The 22864-nt window shown below is 37.5% G+C and overlaps 1 protein-coding gene across 1 annotated transcript in view; it reads left to right on the forward strand.

Moving 5' to 3' along the window:
• The first annotated feature begins 4637 nt into the window (after positions 1-4637).
• Positions 4638-22864, forward strand: part of hivep3b (HIVEP zinc finger 3b) — an 86091-nt gene continuing 67864 nt past the window's right edge. Inside the window, exon 1 of the mRNA XM_016275631.1 lies at positions 4638-4868. The gene's annotated coding sequence lies outside the window, so the exon portion shown is untranslated. The remainder of the gene's footprint in view (positions 4869-22864) is intronic.

Raw genomic sequence — 22864 nt, forward strand, 5'->3', positions numbered from 1 at the left:
TTGTTGTTGTTGTTTTTTTTGGCAAATGGATTGCCATTTGTATTTATTTTCTACTACAAATTCCATGGTTAAACTATGGTTAGTGTAGCAAAAACCATGGTTAATTTGTGGTTATCATGCTTTGACAATAGTATTGTCTTTGGATTTATAGTCAAATCATTGTTCATTTTCATAAGGGTTGTGTTGTTTGCCCTAGCTCCCCCTAAACCTATTCTAAAATATGATTATTTGTCTGCTAAATTACTACTGTAACATTACAGTAGATAATAATGATGTCCTTTATACAGTATTTTGAGTGATGACTGATAAGCAATGGGCTGCTGCTGCTTAACAACAAGCTTAACTAGTAAACAAAGACAAAACTACAATAGCATATTTACAGATGAAACTGACCTGCACTTGAAACCCTGAACAGTAGTTTTGCTTCTCTGCTCCACCTGTGCGCTTCCACAGTCCACTCCATTCTCTCTCTCTCTCGCATTGATTACTCTGATCCAAACCGTTTGGCGGAGGCGCGAAGAGCTCGCGAGCCGAAGCACTGCCAGTTACGACTAACCGATTCATGATTTATTAGAGATTTCATAATCGAAGAATTGTCGAGAATTGTCCCGGTTCTCGCGCTGGCCAGTCCGCGCCTGATTTCCACAGACACGCAGAACGTGCAGGATTCATATATTGTCTTTTTGCGGCTTAATATTCACAGACACTAGTCCATATCGCGTTTTGATTCAAGTGTACTCACCTACTTTTGATTTATTCGTCCAAAATGTGGCATATTCCGTCCTCGTTAGGCTATAGGAATTCCGTTTTTATGACTGGATTCTACGAACCAGTCTCAGAGTAATCAGTGCAATTTGGGAAAGAAATCATTTAAATCTTTATGTGGATGTGTGTAAATATTCAAATGTAATCTCCTTTGTAATCGTTAACATTTTCATAAGTAACTGTAATCTAATTACACATGTTTCTTAGTAACTGATTACAGTTACATTTATTTTGTAATAAAATTACGTAACGCCGTTACATGTAGGCCTAACTAGTTACTCCCCAACACTGATCAAATAATATAATATAATATGAAGTAACAGTCTTTGACCCTAGTGTCTACAATGGTACTGAATAATTTCTGAGTATGCTATATAACAGTATTGCCATTGTACGTACATGCCCCCTAAAAAATTAAAACTATAGTAATACCAAAATACTTTTTTGTAGGCAATAGCTTGATTATTTAATGCATTACTTTTAAAGTTAACCCGCTGATAGTATCCTCTTCCGAATGTTTTCTTTCACTCCTGCATTATCTTTGACTCTCTTTGTGTTCGTTCAGCAGGCAGCATTGTTTCTCTCTTCTGTCTCACTCTCCACGGCTCTGTCTCTCGCTGTCTTTGGCAGGCTGCTGTGTGCCGTGCACAGGCACAGGCCGGCTCTGTGGGGAGGCTGATCTAGTTATATAACAGTCGGTGCAGCCGTTGTCTGCTGGAAGACGAGCATGCAGGCATCCCTGTTACATAAGCCTGTTAGGATCATATTGTCACACTACTGTGGAGCATTCACAATGCAGTGTCCTTGCTACTGTGCTTCCCTCTCTCTCTCGCGTTTGGGAAAGAACACCCGACAAAGGGGTGGTCCTATGCAGTTCAAAGAGTGTGAACGGTGCAATCACGCTTCAGCCAATCAAAGCAGACCTCTCTGCATGGCCTAAACCCCCCCCACCCACGCGGCTGTCACGCACCTCACAGCCACAAGCCCAGTCAGGTGTCCTGTTTGACTCAGGTGAGGACGGCGGCTGTCATGACGATGGAGCCAGCAGCCCTCTTCTCCACGGGGAGTCTGAACGACAGTGGCATCCAGTGACAGGATCAAGCAGCTGCGGGCTATGACTCATCACCTGAATGCCAGGTGAACTTTACCGGACACTCAAGAGTCTCCAGGAGTCCGTCTAAGCCTTCTAAATACACAGCGCTGACCCCACTGAGATGGTGAGAGTCTCACCTTATCTCTTCGCTAATTTTAGAGCCAACATGTTGACCTATTCAACAGCAAGACATTCAGTCCGATATTATTGTGGCATTACGGTGGGAAAACGAACAATAACGCGCTGGTTTTGTCATGCAATATCGCTCTAATTGACCCCACGGTGACCTTCTTACGTATTCAAGTGTTGCTAGTTTTCACTCAGTTCCTCAAGCAACACTTTTGTGCTTCCTTAAAAGTAATTTGACTCTTTTGAAATAAATATAAAAAAAGAATAATAAGTAAGAGGCCCAGCAGGGGTAGAGTTGAACTAAAACTAAAATGAAACTAAAACCATCAAATATGATTTTTGTTAATTGAAATACAGCTGAAATCAAATAAAATATAAAAACTTGAACTTAAAAAAAAACTTAAAAACCTATAAAAGAAAGGTAACTTGGCAGAGTACTAAAATGACTAACACTAATATATAAATGAATACAAATAAAATAAATTAAGATAAATTTACAGTAAATGAAAGAAATTAAAATGATAAACACATAACAAAAAAGGAAAAATCTAATTGAAAACTTAAAATATTAATAAATACTATAATATTATAAAAAATAATCTTAAAACAACATTGGGTGATATCAGATGTTATTTGATGGTATTTGGTATACAGTGAAGTCCAAAAGTCTGAGAGCACATTATAAGTCTGCTATTCAAAATCTTTGGAGATTTTGAAACTTATTCTTATTCTTACGCATTCAAGTTTTTCTAGTTTTTGCTCAGTTCCTCAAGCACCCCTATTGTGCTTCCTTGAAAGTAATTTGACTCTTGTGAAAAATATATAAAAAAGCATAATAACAGGTTGGAGGCCCAGCAGGCGTATAAAGTTTGGAAAGCTATATTTATGCCCAGTAATTAAACTGTCCTTGGGGTATCGTCCCAGCACTGTATTTGCATCCGTTAAACAAAGCATTCCTTTGTCAACCGTTTGTCACATGGTAGTCAGGGTGACTGTGTTTAGATTCATAGAGTGTTGTGAATACTATAGTATATTCAGAGACAAACAACTGAAGAGATACCCAAGCTTCATTGTGTTTCGTTGAACTCAACTTAACACGGTCTGGAAATTTTTGAAGACTAAATGGTGTTAAAAGGTGGGTCAATGAGGAAGAAATCTGTTTGGAAATATAAATCCAACAAGGAAAGTGAAAAGACAACTTATTCCCAATAGGTATGGCGTGGCTTTGAGCTTTTTAGCACTTCTTTCTTGGGAATTGGTATACAAAGGGTTTTGGAAAGTTTGGGGGAAACACTGAGTGATAATTTACTACTCAGGTTTGTTTTTATTATATACTTGGGAATAATCACACTTTCCTGATAGTTAAGTAATGCTCTGGTTTACTTTTCCTCCATGCCCCTGGGAAAGGGTTAAATGAATTAAAGTCCACTCTGATGGTTAACCCCACTAATAGTCCCCATGTGGGCCATGCTACCATTAGTGCGACTGAGAAGCTTCAGTCCTACTAAAGAGTACAACTGAGTCAGGGAATTGTGGGAATTGTGCTGACATATGCAACCCAGTATGCATCCCCCAGACGGGCCAGCTCATGAAACACTTGCTCTGGGTGTGTTAAGGCATTCTCACCCTAAAATTCCATAAAATATGTGACTTTGGTTATGATTACAGTTAACAATATCAGTTTAGCTGATACTCCACAAGCAATTAGAAGTAATATCAATTATTTGAAATGATTAGAAATACTGTACATATGACCACAAAACCAGTCATAAGGGTCAATTTAAAAAAAAAATTGAGATTTATACATCACCCGGAAGCTGAATAAATAAGCTTTCCATTGATGTATGGTTTGTTACAATATTTGGCCGAGATACAACTATTTGAAATCTGGAATCTGAGGTTGCAAAAAAAATCTAAATATTGAGAAAATCGCCTTTGAAGTTATGGAAGGAAATTTACTAAATATCTTCATGGAACATGATCTTTACTTAATATCCTAATGATTTTTGTCATAAAAGAAAAATCGATCATTTTGACCCATACATTGTATTGTTGGCTATTGCTACAAATATACCTGTGCTACTTATGACTGGTTTTGTGGTCCAGGGTCGTGTGTGTGTATGTTTAATAACATAAATAAATTTAATAAAAGACCTTAGAGTATTGATTGATTACTCCTCATATTGTACTCCTCAAACCCATACGATAGAGATATCATTATACATGATTGCATTTTGTAAAAATATAATGCTGCAGAAAGAAAATAGAAAATCACAGGTTTAGAACAACATGCGGGTGAGTAAATGATGACAGAATTTTCGTTTTGGGTAAACTGCCCCTTTAAAATAGTAATTTATTCAAAAATATATATGAGAAAGAAGACAAACGCAGGAATATTGATTGTTGTTAATACCAACACACAACAACTTTTGCAGGGTCCCCTTGAAATGAAGAATACCGGGACAAGGAATTTTTGGAATGTTCCATGACGTCACCTCGCAGTGGCTGACAGCGAGGAGGGAGCTAAAAATTAAGGTACTTTCTTCGGCCAATGAGCGTTGCGGAAGTATACTACCTCATGATTATTAATCACCCCTAGAACTGCGAGAGCATGGGAGGGGGCGGGGCCCCCGGGGCGTCGTGTGGTGTGAACTGTTTGCGTTGCGCGACACTGTGGCTGTTGTTGTTGCGCTGATCAGCTGAACGCATGATTGCGCTTCCAGTTTGACAAGCAGGAGGGGAAGCCCTGTTGGCTCGCGAGCGTCCAAATAACGCCGAGAGAGGCGTCAGCAGCGATTCCGTTTAACAAGCGATGGGATGCGGACCACGGCACGCTGCCCTGGAGAGTAAATGGCCACAGCAACGCCAACATCTGTGTCAGGTATGGTCTAGCGTGTAAATGTTTTGTGTTTTACATATACGTCTTAGTCGAGATTGAATTAGTAAGCATATTTAGTAAGTATTTCCTTTGCTGTCTCAATTAGGCAGGAATAACATGAAGTCTGTTAGTAAAACTTAGACGTAGCGTCTTGCAGGAATTACTCTTAAGTAAAATTCGTATAAACTGTTACACTTTTCGTATTTTAAATATGAAGATTGACTTCCTGTAAACAATGCGGCACAATATGAGTCAAATCAGCTGTCTGGATTTTTCAAACAAGTTGAGAAATGTAGCGCAAGCACACATTTTCAGCCTATGGTTTTGTCCCGACGCTCAGCCAAGAATAACGTTTTGCTACATTAGAGTAACATGGCAAACCACACGCCGCAGGAATCTGACGCTCTTTCCTAATTCTTGGAAATGACAGAACATAGACGGAGTCCCCTGTGTGTGGGGTATACAGGGAGCACTGGACGTTTGCTCATGGAGAAAAGATGCTTAAAGGAGTAGTTCACTCAAAAACTGCAAATGCTGTAATTATTAACCCTCATGTTGTTCCAAACTCGAATTACTTTCTTCCGTGGAAAACAAAGCGAGATGTGAGCCGAGGCAGGATGTTAGGGACTGACAGACTCAGTCACCATCCACTTCCATTGCATCTTTTTTTTTATACAGTGACAGTGAGGCTGCCATTGTTCCTAACATCTCATTAAATAAAGTCATACAGGATTGGAACAACATGAGGTTCAGTCAAATTTAGGAGAACTATTATTTTAAAAGTTCATTTCCATTTTTCTGATAGATTTCTGTGAGGAACAGTTCAAAAATGACATGAAATGAAATGAAAAGTCACCCTTGTGTTTTCTAAATATTTATAGATATTATTGTGTACTATTACTTTGTGTATTTGTTTATGTTGTGTATATCTGTGTATATGTTTAATTTTTTAGAAATGTTTTGACCTCGTAATGTTTAATTAAAATGTCATAATTTGACTTTTTTTGTTGACGTATGCAGGACTTGTCCAATAATTTTGTCCGATAAAACCCTGCCCCTTCAAGCTCACGTTCATCTGCCTCCACTTTTGAGTGCTTCGCCCGCATCTCAAAATCGTATGCATAGAACCAAATTTCTGCCCTACATTTTTCATTTTCGATAGGCTAATCCATTTCATGTATGTCACAATAAGGAAGAAAAGATCAGACTCTACTTCCATTTCATTCGTGACTTTAACATCAACATTGGTTTAAAAAGTAATGTTATATTGTGGGAGGTTTGCTGTGTCATAGTTATCTTATTGTGATCATATTTCATATTGTGATTATATAATCATGGTTATCAGTTGTCAACCAGATGATTCATATCCTCACATGAAAGACATGTATTGGTTCTGAACCATTCAAGTTCATTCAATCAGTTTTGCCGGTGTCAATTTTATCATGCATTTGAACAGTATGTTCCATATGCACTGTTCTTGATGTCAGTGTTTGATTCCGGCTGATTTTGTTTGGAGTCAACTCTCTAATGTTATGCAAACAGTTTCCATCATATCAAGTAACATGAAAAGCTTGGCTTTGTTTGCCTCAGACACACTTGGCTAGAGCTAGTTTCATTTAATGCAGTGTGTAGTGGTGAGGAGGGAGAGCTTAATGATATTATTTTTGAGTGTATCAGCACAAAGCGAAGAACTCGGCGATTGAGACATGTTATTGCTTGAACTAGTGCTTGAGCAGAATCTGAAGGGAGGAATGGTGTTGGCCTCTTTCATTTTTTTAAATTTACTATATTGTCACAATTGTTTGAATATGTCATAAACAACACTTTTGTAAAGAGGGACAGTTTGTTTTTCTGATACCCAGGAAAAATGTTTGCTTTTAGCCTGCTAATTTGTTACACTGCAGTCTGCATTAAAGAATCAATTTTTTTTAAGCTTTAATCTTTCTTAATGGGACTAGAGACTAAATTACTCATTGTCTCTGTATGGCACTATATGCAGTGCATGCGGTTTCTTCTTCATTATGAATACTTGTTTGCAATTTGGAATATTTTTAAGTGATTTTTTTGGCAACGGTGACTGAAAACAATGTGTTGAACTTGCTAGCTGATGTGAGCAAACTTTCAGGTGTGATCATGGAAAATATTTATAACGCTTGGATGAATAATTCACTCAAAAAATGAAAGTTCTGTCATTTATTTACTCCCCTTCATGTCATTCCTAACTTGTATGCTGTTATTTTTCCTGTGGACTAGAAAATAATTTATGAAAATCTTGTATATGGTCTTTTTCCATAAAAAAAACAGCTCATAGTGACCAAAATTTGTAAACGAGTCATTGGTTGCATCAGAAATCGAATTTTGAATTAAAATAATGACTTTTATTTGTAATATTATCTTTTATGTAGTAATGAATGTAATCTGGATGTGCTACATTTTTAGTGTTGTCATTGTCATGTGACCTACCATGTAGTGTCAGTTGTGGTGCTTCGCTATTCACAAAACCTCTCCCATGGCCTCATGGGATAGTAAAGTGTCCATTGAATGTGCACTTTAGAATCTTGACAGAAAAGGTAGGCCATCTAGGTATTTTTTGCATAATGTTTAAAGGGGTCATATGATGCTATTTTAAAGATCATTATTTTGTGTATTTGGTGTAACAGAATATGTTGACATGATTTAATGTTCAAAAAACACGTTCTTTTTCAAATACTGTACATTATTGTAGGTCCGCTATGCCCTGCCTCCCTCAAACACGTCGTTTGACAAGCACAGTCTGCTCTGATTGGCCAGCTGACCCAGTGCATTGTGATTGGCCGAACACCACAAGCACGCATCAGAAATGTAACGCCCCTTACCATAATCGCGAGCTTCAGCTTTCAAAGTAAATATCAAGACAGTTAATAATGTTGTTAGTTTTACCATCAGTTCAAGCCCGAAAGGGCAACAGAGTCGCGTGACAGACACAGAGATGATGCTGTGCACAAGCCGCGGTTAAGACTTTCTGACAGGCAGTTCACTCTCCTGTGATGTGACCCTGTTCCCCTCACACACACACACACGCACACACACACATGACGCGTTACTCTGCGCTGTGCAAAACTCCGCATTTGAACAGTCAATAGCAAATACTTAAACTAATAACAAAACATACTGTCAGATTGTCATAGCAAAGTCGGAATTGACCCTTTTTTTATTTTATTAAATTTTTTTTTATAAATAGCCTTTGTGCACAGCCAGCCTTGCACTCTTATAGGTTCAAAAAAATGTCGTCCATAAAATGCGTTGCACAAATTCGAACATCTGGGTTGTGCTGTTCTGTTGTAAATAAATCTTAACCATTGATTCCTAATTGCATCTACTTCCAGAAGGCCAAATAAAGCGCTTTTGCTTTCGCACTGAAACACAGCGTCTCCCTGACATGGCTGCATCAACACTTCTGCTCTTCCTGAAACCACGCCTTCTTTCTTTGCGTGCACATTTGGGCAGCATTATGCTAATATTTCCACATAGTGACGTAGACCTGTGGGGGCGTGTTAGAACGAGCTGTTTTAGGTAGGCGTGGCTGACTTAACTTTTATAAAGAATATCTCTTTGGATTTGAGACTTTAGTCTTTGCAACTTTACAGATCTTCTTTATGCACCAAGAGCTTTTAACACTCCAAAGAGAAAGGAAATCTTGAAATCGCATCATATGACCCCTTTAATGAATGGACATACAACTCTTTTCACACTTTTTTTTTGCCTACTATTTATTTAGTAGGGAATTTTGCATATTTGGATGCAGCCATTCTGATTCATGAATCGTTCATGAGTCTGATTTTTTTAACTGTATCAATTGATTTGTTGAAAACAACTCATTCAATATGGACTCCTTGCATTTGAGAATGCCTACTTCCCTCCTATGCGTGCTATAAAGTATATATATTCTATAGTATGCAAAAAATAGTATATGATGGGCCGTACTGAATACACAGTATTTATAAAACAATATAAGCAAATGAATACCTAAATAAATACTTCCACATTATAGTCTACTATTTTCCACATAGAAAATAATGTTATACAATTTTGGAATGACATAAACATGAGTAATTAATGACAAAATATTGATTTTTTTTTTTGGTGAACTGTCCTTTTAATAATTTTCATAGATGGCTCTATTATGTTGAAGTAAACTATATTTCTAAAGAAACAGAATTTTAATTGCGTATCTTCCTTCTAATGGTTTCATTAGAAAGAGCATGGCAAGGTCAAAAAAACATTTGTAACTTTCGTAGTCAAACTCTCTTGAAATCCAAGGAGGTTGCCGAGGTTAACGGCCGTGTGTCGCCAGTAAGTGTGAGAGAATCTTTAATGACCATTGCTTACCTCGTTAGGCAGGAAACCGCAGTACCTGTGGTGCGCTCTAACCATCAGACTAATGAGCTGTTGGCGGAATTTCGTCTTGAAGTTTTCCCAGGCTTTAACTGCTCCATTTCCATTTCTTTCACATGTAAAATGGAGGACATGAAAGATTTGTCTCAGTAAAACAATGGCACTGAAATTCACACTGTGAGGAAAAATAATAACGTTCTCTGCTGATGTTAATGTCCTTTGTTTCATGCCAGCATGCCACACGGGCACCATCAGTGGCGGATGGCATGAAGTGTTGTAGATCTGAGGAAGAGCTCACTGGCCATTATCACAGTATGTGCCTCGTGCCTTGTCTTTATCAGCCCTCACGGCTTCTCTTTTCTCCTTTTCACCTCATCCTCAAACATATTCTCAAACATAAACGCACTGGTTGGACATCAAGTTCACTGCTTGCTTCTCCTCTGCCCACACTCTTTTAGCATGGTGGGGTTCTTTTAAAACTTAGAACAGGCTTTTTCTACCTAAGACATGCTGCAGTAAAAATACTTGGCACATTTTAAATGTTGCTTGAATGCAGAGATAAATTCCTCCAAAATAGCAATTTTTAAAAATTAGCTGGCCAGAAAAAAAAATCTGTTCTGATTTTGACACTGATTATTTAATTATTTAGCAGGTCCATCATTTATAAAGTTCTACAAATCATTGCAAACTTTCATGTTCTTTTATTAACTATTCTGACTCATTTTGTAATGCTTTAGTCCAGCAGTTTTTAAACTTTTTGAGGCTTTAGATAGACAACAGCAATGTTATTTTAGTATTATTGATATACTGTTACAGCTTTGTTAATTTTGAATTAGATTCCATTTTTGTCTTTCACTTTAATTTTAGTTAAAGTTTTAGTAAATTTGTTGTGTTTTGGCATTTAGTTTTTTTTATATTTATGTACTCTCAATTCATTTTTCATTCAGTTTTAGTTTATTTAGTTTTAGTTGTTTTAGTTTAGTTTTGGAACTTAAAGTTAAACTAAATGAAAATGAGATGTTGCATTGGCAGCTAGATAAAATATAGTCAGTTAACCGTTTATTTATTTAAGTTAACATGTATATAGTTTCAGGTAACAAACATGTTTTCTTAAGATTTTAGTTTTAATGATAATATCCCTGGTTAACAGGTTTTCTTACTGTTAAAAACTATCGCTGTACATAATATTGCAGTTAATGAATTGTTTATCATGATTTCTGACCAGTTTTTACCAAGCAGAATGATATTCCAACATTATCAAATTTGGTCTGTGTGAATGAAAAGAAATTGTGTAGAAATGTAGAGTACACTTTAACACATTTGACCTTATTTAAATGCAAATTTCTTTATTGCTGTAGACAGTAAAAGTAATAATATAATCTGTAATTTTAATATTGTATTAAATTTTTTCTGTCTTCTGATAGAGAGAGCCATTATATTTTCATAGAAGTGCAATAATATAAAAAATTCTGAATTCTTAATGCAATTTGGATAAACTGAAAAAAATATGGACTCTCCAAATATGGACTCTTGATGGTTTATATACAAACTGCTGGGTGGTTTGCAACAGTTTACATTTTTGTTTAGAAATGTTCCAAATATCTGAAATGTAGGAAAGTGTTCTTTAGGGACACTGTATCAGCAGCACAGTAGGAAAACAGAATCATCATCCTGTCAGGTATGTTATTGCAGAAAGATAAGAACTTAGCCGTTATCTTAAACAACCCAAACTGATTAAATGCCCAGTCATTACACCACACTGTTCCCTACTGAGGGTCCTCCAGTGACTTACGGCAGCCTGCGAAGAGAGGAGAAATGAATGGGAATGTCTGGAAAGGACAGCAGGTGCTATAATTCCACAGTGAATGAGCCTGATATCCCTCATCGCCCATCAGTCAGGGACTCGCTCTGTGTTTGCCATGCCACGGGGAAAAATGACACCTGAACGCTTACTCCCTACTCTTTGATTTACTGCCTGATGAGTAGCAAAGCTCTGGGAGATCCACTGATCACCAGGCTTTCATTTTTTATTTATTTTTTTTCCTCCACCTTTCACATCCACCAGTGCTGAGCATTTAGCTCTTGTTTTCAGGAGCAGGAAATGACAACCTTCTGTTTTTCACTTTCAAAAGAATGTGATGCCTCTGGTGTAGTAATGCAATGGCAAGAGAACAGGAGGTGATTGTCACCATCGTCTCTAGTCTAGCACCTCCCTCATGTTGGCATCCTGTTTATGAAAGCATTCCTGCTTTTGGAGAAGCACATATAGGGCCCAAAATCTGAGAACAAAGGTAAAACTGTTTTACATTTTAATTCAATGATAAAATATATTCTATATTATTTTAAAAAAAATGTAATGTTTAATTAGCTTTTACTTTTATACTTTCAGTTACCTCTTTGTAATTTTAGTTTGTTTTAGTAATTTTATGTGATTTTTTTTATTTTTATTTAAGTATTTCAACTTTTAATTAACAAAAACTATTTTTAATAGGTTTTGTTTTAGTTAAAATGACAACACTGGCTTCCATCGAAGATAAGATGATAATATAAATAATATAATTTGCAATGAATTTACCATTTTTAACATCTAATTTATGTTGAATGAGAAAATATTGCACAATATTTATATTTATTATATTAAATAATATATATATAATAATATAAGTAATATAATATAATATAATTTGTATAAAATACTACTTTTGGATTTTGGACCCTACTGTATTTGCATGTTGTGAATTACACCAGTTGTCTTTTTCTGTTGCCTTTATGAATTTATTCCACTTTTGATCAGTCTACCCCAATAGATGCCATTTACGCACAATTACTGCACACTTTGCTGTGAATAAGCACTGTGCCCACAGATGCAATGGGTTAATCATTAGTCCTTCCACAACAGTTCCACATACCAGTTTGGGTGCCGTCACATACTTTACTATCCACATTCCAACCACTCTCTCTGCATCGTACTTTAACAAGTCAATGGCTTTAGCTTCACAATGCATAACATTAATGAGATTTTGTGTTGATCTTCGGGGTTTCGGAGTGTTTGAAAGCATGTTTTCAGTTTATAGTTTTTGTATTGTTCCAATTATATTCGAATTTAAAATGCATAATTTCAGTTAGGGTGAAGAAAAGCTTTAGGCTTCTCTCCTGAGGGCGCATCATTCAGAGCATAAGATAACATGAATATCTGCGGAAAAAAAAGTGCATAATGTTTAAAATAATGTTTATAAACCAATTATAATTAAGTTGCTTAAACAACTATAAACAAAACAGCATCATGTACGTATGCATAGTTTAATACAAAGGGCGGAAAGCCAATCACACAAAGTACATTTTTCATTTAAAAACATGAGATGCAGTGGGATGGGAAAAAACCCGCCATAAAGTCTCGATATATGTTTTTTTCAAAGTTAAACTTGCATTAATTTTACATGGCTTTCTAAACATGCGGCTATTTTGTGCGAGACGCGAGTGCAACAATAATAGATGTCCGTCTGGAAAATGCGTGAAATATACGTTCTGTGTGAACGGCTTGGTTTCAGTTTTGATGTAAACAAGATCTTCTCCGCATTGATGGTGTCTTTTTCTGCTATATTTTTAATGAACAACACAGCAGCGCCGCATCTAGTGGCTTCAACTGGATAGGCTAACAAAAACATTATAATGCAACATCGTCATCGCATCTCGTGCGCCGCTGATAAGGCTGCCTCCTTAACGCACACCTAAAATTTTAATGCAATGTTTTTGCAATCGAATGTGGATTTTTATTTTAAATTCGACGAATATTCGAAATTTAGAATTGTTTTTTGACAGCCCTAGAAGCTATCATTGTGGTACTCTTGTGAACGCACATTAAAAACCTGACACGGAAGAGTAGAAATTGTTGAAAAAAGTAATTATTTTTGTTTTAGTTGTGCACAAAAAGTATTCTCATACATTTATAAAATTAAGGTTGAACCACTGATGTCTATGACTATTTTAACGATGTCCTTACTATCTTTCTGGGCATTGTGAACGTGGTAGTTGAGATTTCATCAAAAATATCTTAATTTGTTTTCCGAAGATAAACGAAGCTCTTACGGGTTTGGAACGACGTGAGGGTGAGAAATTAATGACAGAATTAAAATTTTTGTGTGAAGTAACCCTTTAAGGCCTTTGTTGATCTTCCATTTTAGTCGGTTTTATTATTAGCATTTAGGCTAACACTACTGTAAAATGTCAAACTATTACAGTCTTAAAAGCATCAACGTGTCTATTGTTCATATGTTGGTCTGACAAAGTGAACGGAAGTCATTCATTTTCAGTGAGAGTTAGCAATGTAAAGAGGGCATTGGCGACCATTGGTGATGCATTTCGAAAAGTTTAACTGTATGCAAATGAACAACAGAAAACAATTGGAGTGCAATTGGGATGAGTTTGCTTTATGCCTTGAAAATGGCTTATGACTTTAAATTGCATCATTCTATGCACAATCCTTTAGTCGTATCATTTAGCAGTGGCTTATTGTGCAAAATTTGGGTCAGGTGTTTGTGTTTGCGCTGTGCAGTTGTGTTGAACATCATCTGGCTTGATCCCAGGGGACTGTTGGCTACCACTGCTGATGTGGATTGCATTTCCTTGTCTGGTACTGGCAAGGATGGCCAGCTCCCATAATGCAAATAACTATGGGCATGGCCAACACTAATGACAGCCTAAACAATAACACATCATTGCTTTCTATATTTTGTGTTGCATGTTTATTAAAGCAGGCAGATGTAGATCAGGAATTATAGCTTGGGAGTTAATGAAGTAGGAGCAATAATTCTTCACTCTTCCCGCAGGTCCCTTGTTCTTTTTATTACTGGTGTTTTTTATTGGTGTTCTTTTAAAGGTTCGTATTTTGTCCTGCACAGTTTCAAGACATCAAATGGCTCCCGTTTGTTAGAGGCTGTCCTAGGCCATACCCAAAAAAATACTTCTGTTGGCAAAAGTAGAATCGTCACAGTTTATGCAGTGTAGTGACAACCAACTAAGTTGTAACAACTTAAAGGGTTAGTTCACCCAAAAATGAAAATTATCCCATGATTTACTTACCCTCAAGCCATCCTAGATGTATATGACTTTCTTCTTTCAGATGAATACAATCTGAGTTATATTAAAAAACATCCTGGCTCTTCCAAGCTTTATAATGGGAGTGGATGGTAGTAGGGGTGGGCAATATAGCCTCAAAATTATATCACGATATTTCAAGAATATTTGCTATATGAATATTTGATAACGATATTTATGACGATATAGAAAAAAAACAAAACATGGAACAACGCTTTATTGGTGATTGCAGCTGGCAGGCAGCAGCATTTATTAGTGCAAACAAAATGAAGGGCATTTTCCATCTTTTTCCAATGAGCTACTGCCATCAATGACAGACTACCTAATTTGAAGTGTAAATCTATTGTCATAAGGTAGCAGCAGCTGTGTGTTCGACTTGAAGTAGACCGATCGATGTATGACGTGAAAATACCGCAAGCGTGACTTATCCCTTATTTATACTGCACGCGTCTGCGCCGCGTTACGGCTTCGACGCGGCCACTCTAGTCAATGCTTGTGTTTACACCATCGGAACCACGGCACATTTCAAAAGCATCCCAGAAGCAACTCTCCGCGCCGTTTTGTTAAAGAAGCCTGTTTTTGAAGGTAAGAGTGTGTGCTCGAATATGCTCTAGAACCGCACTTGCAATGCTTTGATGTCATACACCGATCAGTTCGACTATATCGCGATATAACACTTTTTTTATCATGTAAAAATTTATAAAGCGGAAGTTAGCATTAGCAAATAATTAACGTCTTGTGAAGCGAAAAGCTACGTGTTTGTAATAAACAAATTCATCATTAAAACATTCTTAAATTCCTTTTAAAGGGGTCATATGATGCTGCTAAAAAGAACATTATTTGGTGTAATGAAATGTTTATGCGGTTTAAAGTAAAAAAAAAAAAACACATTATTTTCCACATACTGTACATTATTGTTTCTCCTCTATGCCCCGCCTTTTTGAAACGCGTCAATTTTTACAAAGCTCATCGGTCTGAAAAAGCGAGGTGTGCTGTGATTGGCCAGCTATCCAGTGCATTGTGATTGGCCGAATACCTCAAGCGTGAGACGGAAATGTTACGCCCCTCACCATACTGTGATGGCATGTCCCAGCCGGAGCGACGACACAACATTAAAACCCATTACAAACGAGGCATTTGTTGCATCCAGTGGGGACATAATTACTGATTATAATGACTTATACTGTCTTTTTATGCGTTGTGTTGCATCGTGCCGCGTAAAAATAAACCCTTTCTGCATTTGTGATCAGAGAAATGACAAACAATAACTGCTACTCCACACTGCCCAAAACTCATGTTTGAATCATCAGTGGCAAATGATAAAAGAAAACGTACTTACGTGAGTCAGAACTGCCGGCATTTTAGTCTAACGTTACTCTCCCAGGATCAGTAAACAGTCCTCAAGGGAGGTACTTGGTGTTTTATGTGTTTTCCCAACTGTAAAGAAACTTTAATGTGGAAAGTTTGGTGTGAATTTGACTGAAAATTTTTTTTTTGTTTAGTTTAGTTTTGCATCCCTAAAGATTTCATTGCCACAACTTAATATGCATTTTTATTATACCAGTAGCTAGTTCTCTTGCTCAGTTGACCCTTATGTAGTCTGCATATAAATATTTTGGTTCAAGGATAGAATTCAATCCAATAGGGTTGTTTTTGGATTGATGTACTTTGGAATATCTTCCAGACTGACTTTGTTTACTGTCACAACGTTACCCAAAAGTAACGTTTCAGTTATGTAGATTAGCCACAGCTGTGAGATTCGCTGGAGTGCAAAGACATTTGTCTGATGGGCTTTTGTCCGATGTTTGCGGTTTACTTGCATAATTATTGATTGGTCTGAAATGGATCGTATTGAACGGGAGGAGAACACTCGGCTCTTTCAGGTCTACACTGTTGTACTGTGATATTTTAAACTGTCTTATCTTGTTGCTCTTAGGGTCAAATGTATACAATTTCCCAGAATCTGAGTGCTGACAACCAGGAGCGGCTCTTGACTTCAACGTCATACAGAAATAAGATTCTCTACCCCAAGGAAAGCCGATCCCAAATCTCTAAGACTTCTCCACCTCTCGTCCTTTTCTCCCTGAAAACATGTGTATCTGCATGTGTCTTCACGCTTGGCCGGGCCTAACTTCTTCCTTGAATATTGGAGAAGTGTGTGTGTGTGTGTGTGTGTGTGTGTGTGTGTGTGTGTGTGTGTGTGAAAGAGCACAAGGCACTTGACTACGGCTGAGCTCAGCAGTCAGAGACAGACACTCACTGTCTGTTTCACTCTCACACACATTCCTCCTTGCGGTCTTACTGGGGATGGAATAAACTACGTATTTTCAAAATCTACAAAGTAAAAATTACGTTTACATGTGCAGTTATAATCGAACTACAGAAGATTTTTACTATCAAGCTACAGGCTTAATTTGCCCAAAGTATACTTGAATTATTATGCATACGCTAAGGTATGCACACAGTGTATGACACGTAAATTTCATCATCAGGTATGCTATGCATTCGTTTGTACGTATTTTCTAGCGTTTGTGTCAAAACTTAGCATGGTCTGACTTATTCTGACCAACTAAAGCATTTATATATTATTTAACTGGACACATAGTACATCATCTTGCATTAAAAAAGCTAAATGACACGCAACAGATTGGAAGATAACACATCATTTTGAAACAAAAGTTAAAGTATTAAAAATATAGTCTTTTTAAAAAAGGTACTTTAAATCTTTAGCGGTCTCCTCCCCTTTAGTGGGACGAGTCATATTACAAAATGTATTACGGTCTTTTAGAATCAAAACTTTTTATAATCTTGACAAAATACATATCGTTGGAAAGGTCTGAGTCTCAAGATTCCATATTCTATCTTTTGAGATAGAATTAATATTGAGAGAGAAATTTAAACATTTGTGACAGAAAAATGCATCCAAAAAAATTCAAGGGGTTTGGGTGTCACCAAGTGGCTATTTTTGGTATAAACAAAATTGCATAGGAACCTCAATTTTCTTTATATCAACTTCAAATTTGTAACACAACTTATTTAGACGTATAGCTTTAATTTCATAGCAATTTTAAAACCTATTTTTTATATTTATTTTATATAAAGTAAAATAAAAAATACAGTACATTTTCTTTACAGTAAATTTAAACTTCTGTAATTCTGGTAGTTAATGCCTACAAAAATGGCTTGTAGGGACTACAACGAGCTACTTTCCAGGTTCGTTACATCACGAACCCAAATAAACCCCGCCCCCCAGTAGCCCCCGGGAACATGCGGTTGTGGCTAGAAGGGATACAGCTCCGACCGGAAACGAACAATGAAATTAATTTTCTACGTTGTTTTATTAATGTCTACACCTACCTTAACCCTAAACCTACCCTTTACATTAATGGAAAAAATAGTAATTGTTGTACAGTGTGGCAGAAATTAATCTGTATTGATGTGCGCATGCCCAGTAGCACCATACGTATCCCTTCTAGCCTTAAAGAGGTCATCGGATGCTAAATTCACTTTTACATGTTGTTTAAACACAAATGTGTGTTGGCATTGTGTGTTCACATCTACCCTATAATGATAAAAATCCACCCAGTTGTTTTTATTTAATCCCTAAAAATAATATCCCCATTTTCAAATCAGGCCGTTCTCAGCTTCTTGTCTGTGTGACGTCACGCGGACAAAGGCCGCTCCCACGATTGTTGATTGACACTGCCGTCTTACCTTAGACCTGCCTTGAGTGAACTGTCATCAGTCCGCCATTGTTTCGACGCCGAACCAGGAGTAGACAGTGATGGCTGCTAAGCGATTGAGGTGTTCTGTTGTTGGATGTAATAATGAATATAGCAGTTGTCATTTACTCCCGACATCAAGACGCAGTGGATTATGTTTGTTTTTGAGGAAAATGCATCCCACCCCCCCAGTTAGCAAGTTTCGCAGCTAAATGCGGCTAAAGTAAACGGTCTCTCAGAGCATGGTTCGTCACCCCACCCAAGAGAGGGCCGGGGTGAGCAGAGCTCAGTAGCATTTAAAGCAACATGCAAAAAAATGGGTTGATTTCTGCAGTGCTGATTTTGACAAGGTAAAAAGGGTGTCTTTTACACTACCACTGAGAAATTTTAACCAAAGTATGTTATAGACTTTTCATTAAGACCCTAAAGAATCATATCAACTTGTGGAAAATTGGCATCCAATGACCCCTTTAACCGGAACATGCAGCAAAGGGGGGCGAGGCCATGTTGTGCTGCTTTAGAGAAGAGGAAGAGAAAACTAGAGGTGCACGTTAAAATCTATTCATATATGAATCGCAATTCTGTCTTCTAATGATTCTAGTGGATTCACAAGTTTCAAAATCAATGTTCTAAAGCAGCAGTTCTCAATCCTGTTCCTCGCGTCGCTCTGCACAAGCTCTACATCTCTCTCTCTCATTCAGATCATTAGCTCAGCTCCAACAATGAACTGTTCCTTTTATACACTTATTTTCACATAGCTATGAGAAGAGTTAAACATGGACGCATATGCAGTTGCCATACTGTATTAAAGCTTTAATCAAGATAAAACCGTATATTAAAAGCTAACAGAAGCAGTAGCATTTACAAATAACAGCGTATCTAAAAGTATGAGACCACAACATACAAAAACATACGATTAAGAGCCGTGCTTGCAAAGGTTCTGCGCGATCATCTTCACTAATATTGTCTGGGTCTCAATCGGGCTCAAATTGATAAGCAATATAGACGACGCCATTGTTTACAATACAACTGGAGCACATGCCGCTGAGGTGAGGGACGGGACGATTAGACGTGCACTAGAGGTGGTTTAGCCAATCACAACACACTGGACCAGCTAACCAATCTGAGCCCATTGCATATTTCTGAGGGAGGGGCTTCATAAAAGCAGGAAATGATCAGCACGTTTATAGGAGAGGGGACAGAGCAGTTTATTAATTGTAAGGGACGAAGCATTAACACATGTTAGACTGCACCCCATAAACACAATCAAGCCTAGAAAAAAAACAGTCAACCACCCCTTTAAATCCTGCTCTCAACAGTGTGGCTGGCTAACAGTATACCGCTGTAAAGATTTTTCAAACTTCTTTTTAAAAGAAGCAAAGAATGGACAAACTTTGCCAGTATATCCGTGAATTTATTAGTAGCTAGAAACATAATTAAATCATCCAAAATAGATAATAAATTAGCATGCAGGAGCAAAGGAATATGTAGAACTTGATTGATGAATAATATGTTTAAGTTCAGTGGAAATCGGCGCACTGATTGGTTGCGGGGCTGGCGATCGGCCATGTGACTGGAGCTGCTTCTTTTCTCTTTGCTCAGATGGAAGGAGGGGTTTAGGGGGCTTTAGCTGGTAAATCCCCAGGCGCAGAGGGGATCAACAGCACCAGGCTGAGCTCCAGCAAAGCATCTCTGGCATCAGCTCTGTCATTAGCATGGGCCGCTTCAATTCCCTAAGTCTCTGACGGGCCTCTCAGCGTGTGATATCCCGCACCTGTGATTCTGAGTTCTGCCTGCCTTTAAAGCCTCAAGGGGGCTTGAGTTTTGCTGTGTGCACAAGTATGGTACTGTGGAAGACAATGGTTTGGACTGCAAAGTGGAGAACAAGTTGCAGATTGTCTGAGGACACAATGTTTTATCCATTATTTGTTGTATATGCTGCACAGCTTGCTGGAGCATCTCTGGGCCGCCTTTGCGTATTTGTATCAGGTGCCAGTCAGTTCCTGTCCTGGTTGCGGAGCTGCTGATGTTAAACTGCTAGTCTCAAACTATGTTGATGGTTACATAACCACACCTCATACAAGTCGCTCGTTGCTGCAGCTGTCTGCCCAGCTGCCAGCAGTCAGAGAGCTGCCAAACATCCTCGCAGTCCAACAGAAGCTGCCTATCGCACAGAAGCTGACTTTACACCTTCATTTGACAATCCAGTCCGTCACATCTCATGCCTTGTTTGAATGAATGATCGGCCCAGAAACACTTAGGTCTATATGGTGTGTCAATGGATTATTTCATTATTTACTCATTATTTACTCAACCTCATGACGTTCCAGAACAGTGTGACTTGTTTTTCTTCTGTGGATGATTGCTCTTTTCTGTGAAATTACAAGCAGGGTGGACCGAAGCTTTCAAGTTTCAAAAACATCATAAAATTGCTCTATACAAGTTTGTAAGCTATATTACAAGTCTTCTGAAGTCATACAGATAGCTTTGCATGAGAATCAGACTGTACCAGTTGTATCAGCTGTATCCAGTTGACACAGGAATTGTCATTTGCACAATCGAAGCAGTGTCACATCGTCACTAAAGTTTATAAATTGCATTACTTTTTAATTCTTGCCAGTGTTTAAAAGGGTCATATGATGCGATTTCAATTTTTCCTTTCTCTTTGGAGTTTTATAAGCTCTTGGTGCATAAAGAAGATCTGTAAAAAGTTGCAAAGACTAAAGTCTCAAATCCAAAGAGATATTCTTTATAAAAGTTAAGAGTCAGCCACACCTACCTAAAACGGCTCGTTCTAACACACCCCCACATATCTACATCACTATGTGGGAAGATATGCATAACGCCGCCCAAATGTTCACACAAAGAAAGAAGGTGTAACTTTTATTCTGGCTGTAGTATTGTTGCTGCCGCCATGTTGTGAAGGCGCTGTGTGATTCGTTGTGAACGTGAAACCACTTTGTTTGGCCTTCCAAAAGAGGACGTTGGTTGCTGAGGAAATATTACAACTTTGCGCTGTGGATCGCCGGATCGGCTTTCACCGTGGACGAAGCGGAGTCCAGCCCGGGGTTGTCACATGTGGTTGCCGCAAGCCCTCCGGACATTCCTTCGTCGAATCCGCCTCCTCTGCTCACGCTAGCCCGGCGGCCGTTCCTCACTTTATACCCCGGCCTCTGCTCACTCAAGGCCGACGTGTGACACTGTGTTTCGTTGAGAAAAAGAAACAACTTTTTTTTGGCCTTCCAAAAATGGACACGAATAGAAATCAGTGGATAAGTTGTATTTACAACAGTGTTCCTGAACAGTTCAACCCAAATATTCAGATGTGTGCAGCACATTTTATGGAGGACTGTTTCCTGATCCTGGTAGAGTAGACTACAATGCCGGGTTTTAATGTTTTTGTCTCGTCGCTCCGACCGGACAGGGCATCATCACAGTATGTGAGGGGCGTAACATTTCCGTCTCACACTTGAGGTATTCGGCCAATCACAACGCACTGGACAGCTGGCCAATCAGAGCACACCTAGCTTTTTCAGACCGATGAGCTTTGTAAAAATCTACCCGTTTCAGAAAGGCGGGGCATAGAGGAGAAACAATAATGTACAGTATGTGGAAAATAATGGTTTTTAAAAAAATTTTTTTTTACCTTAAACCGCATAAATAGGGATGGGTATCATTAAGGTTTTAATGGTATTACTACTCTTATCGATACTGCTTATCAATTCGGTACTTTAACGTTATTGTTATCGGTACTTTTTGTTTTATATATAAATATATATATATATATATGACAAATTAAGAGCTGAATTAACATTGCTTTATATTCTGAAATGTAAAATAAACATTTAATGAAATGAATATAAAATATAAATTTGTAAATGCACCAGTGTGCAGGCATTTCTAGTGTTTTATACATAAGATACAGTAAGAACATGAACAAAGTAAAACAAACTGACAAATACAATAAAACAAATATACAAATTAAATTAAATAAACAGTGCTGTCATTTTTCCATGAAGGTCTACTAACATTACTGTTCAAGTAAGTAATAGCCTACAAAAGAAATCTAAAAGTAATCAAATGTAAATGAACACTGCATAGTTTTCATTGTATGTATTGATAGATTAATGCTTATTAAAGCTATAACGTTATTCAGATTAAGAGCAGATTTGCATTTTGATGGCCCAAGCGCCAGTCTGTCACTTTAACCCTCATGTGGTGTTCGGGCCCTTTTTGCTCTGAAAATGTGTTATTTTTCCCGAAAATACTAGTTAATGTTATCGCATTGGACTGACATTTTGTGACTTTGTTCACAAAGGGTATAACTACTTCTAAAAAAAATTGATAATTTTCATACTTTTCTAGGGGAGATTTTTCACCTTGTTACATCTACGAGGTTACAGAGCAAAAAAAGGCACTCCCTCAAATAATTGCTTATAAATCACTCATTATGCTATATTATCACCAAATATTGGATTAAATCTTTTTGTCAACTCCTTATCTTTCATTTAGGACTGGTTTTGTATTTATATTTGCTTCTGATAAATCGTAGGCCTCATTTATCTGAGAGTAGGCACCTCGTTTTTTGAGTGAAAAAAGCATTATTTATGAATAATTTTCACAATATTAAATAAAAACTGAAGAAAATTTGCACTGTTTATCACACTAGTGTACTTTAATGTTTAATCAGGGAGTTTGCTTTTAAATGCTTTTATTTTGTACAAAATGGCACAAAGTCATACTTGTGGTGTTCCCGGTCAAAAATGTCCAGCCATTCAAAGTGAATGGGAAAGAATGAAAGTAATAGAA

Source organism: Sinocyclocheilus grahami, unplaced genomic scaffold (assembly GCF_001515645.1).
Source record: "Sinocyclocheilus grahami isolate Dianchi unplaced genomic scaffold, SAMN03320097.WGS_v1.1 scaffold96.1, whole genome shotgun sequence".
NCBI lineage: Eukaryota > Metazoa > Chordata > Actinopteri > Cypriniformes > Cyprinidae > Sinocyclocheilus > Sinocyclocheilus grahami.